Source organism: Planococcus citri, chromosome 3 (genome assembly GCF_950023065.1).
Source record: "Planococcus citri chromosome 3, ihPlaCitr1.1, whole genome shotgun sequence".
Taxonomy (NCBI): domain Eukaryota; kingdom Metazoa; phylum Arthropoda; class Insecta; order Hemiptera; family Pseudococcidae; genus Planococcus; species Planococcus citri.
In genome coordinates, this window is record NC_088679.1 from 61,701,907 (window position 1) to 61,703,649 (window position 1,743).

General features: G+C 32.7%; 1 long non-coding RNA gene across 1 annotated transcript; it reads right to left on the reverse strand.

The window, feature by feature from the left end:
• Window positions 1-238: 238 nt before the first annotated feature.
• LOC135841754 (uncharacterized) lies at window positions 239-1,356 on the reverse strand. Its single transcript, XR_010557995.1, has 3 exons — window positions 1,026-1,356; window positions 818-917; window positions 239-739 (listed from the first exon to the last, which is right to left on the reverse strand). It is a non-coding gene; the product is annotated as an uncharacterized LOC135841754 (long non-coding RNA).
• Between the last annotated feature and the right edge of the window lie 387 nt (window positions 1,357-1,743).

The window sequence follows — 1,743 nt, forward strand, 5'->3', positions numbered from 1 at the left end:
TTTTGTTTCTGTGGTTTATTTATTTATGTGGAGGGTTTTTTAATGAGCGCGAAAATCATTTATCATCTTCATGTATTCATGAAACACTAACCATTTTTATTCTTATTTCAGTTCTAAGCAGAAAAATGATACGCTGAGAGTAGTTAACGTTTTTACACTCTTGATTTTTGGAAGTCAGTAATGAGTAAAAAATATTATTTTTCATAGGCAATGCTTAATTGCAAAAAAATAACACAAGTAAAATTAGCTTTTTTTATTTTCTGATAAGGTGGTAAACGAAAAAATTGTGAAAATTGAGACCAGCTTCTTGAGCATAATATGAATAAAATCCGCAGCGATGAGAATTGAAAATATTCTAAAAGTGAGACCACCTCATTAAAAATACAATGCACTTATAATGATAACATTTTTTAAAAACTTCGTAACTTGGATGGGACCACACTAATTCATAATTGCAAAGAATAAATTTACATACTACTAATGAAAACCCATTTTACATTCGTCAGTATTCGTTCATTTTCTTTCTTGCCGCCATCATTTGAGCGTAGCCTTGGTATTTACGTAAATTCTTCAATTCACGTTCGCTAAATCTGGAATTATCTTTTTCCTGAAATTGCAATGACAGAATTATGTCGTCATTGTCGTCCATTTTCTTCCTTGCCGCCATCATTTCAGCGTAGCCTCGATATTTATTGTAATTCTTCAAATCACGTTCGTCAAGTCTGGATTTCTTTTTTTCCTGAAATTGCAATGACAGAATCATGTAAAACATTCAGTGAGTAAAGGTGAATGCAAAATTAAAATAAAAATTACAAACTTTCTTTTGAAGCCGAAGCTGATTAAGATCTTTGGATAATGATGAGCTTGAGCTAGCTCTATCTGACGATTTATCATCTTCTTTGTTCATTTTTGAAATTCTATAACACAAAATTAATAATTGTGATACCGCTTTTACATCTTGATGAGAAATCAATATACCTAGTTATGCATGAAAGACTGAACTCGAAATTGTCAATTCATCTTACCTTCAACAATTATATGCAGATCTATCTATAGGTACTTGGGTAATATTTTTGAATGTTTTCAGGGTTTGTAAGGTTGTACTTTAAGTCACTAAGAACCTGGAATATTTTCAACAATCATAAAATTAAACTCAAACTCATCACCTGATCAGTGATCACAATAATTAGTTCGAACCAATATGGCGGACGAATGCGTTGTCGAAATTCAATTTCGTTTCAGGGTCATTCCACGTCAACTTGACCAAGAAGTGGTACTTAGGTGGGTTCGGCGATTTTTTTGAAATTTTTCCTGTGGAAAGACCTTCCGAAGGGATGACCAATGGCGCAAATTGCAGCCCCCCAGCCCATTTTTAACGGCAGCCAGGGGGTGTCAAAGTTTTCAGTGAACCTAAAATATCATCCATTTCAGCAGTGAATTACTCGATAACCGCGTAACCGCGATACCTACAGAAATGGAACTTTTTCCCCTAGTTAGAGGTTTTGAAAGGCTTTTTGGTTATATCGTAAAAATCAGTGTTGCCACTTTTTTTTGTACAAAAAATTAGCTCAAAAAGTTTCAAAAAGTAATTTTTATATCGTTCCGACTCTCAAAAATTCTGAAAAAATATATTAATGGACAACTAATCATGCTGAACAATATATCAAAAAATTGGGATGGTAACTTGTCGCAAAGTCGATTTAAAAAATTTAAAGTTTGCGAAAAAATGTGATTTTTTGATTT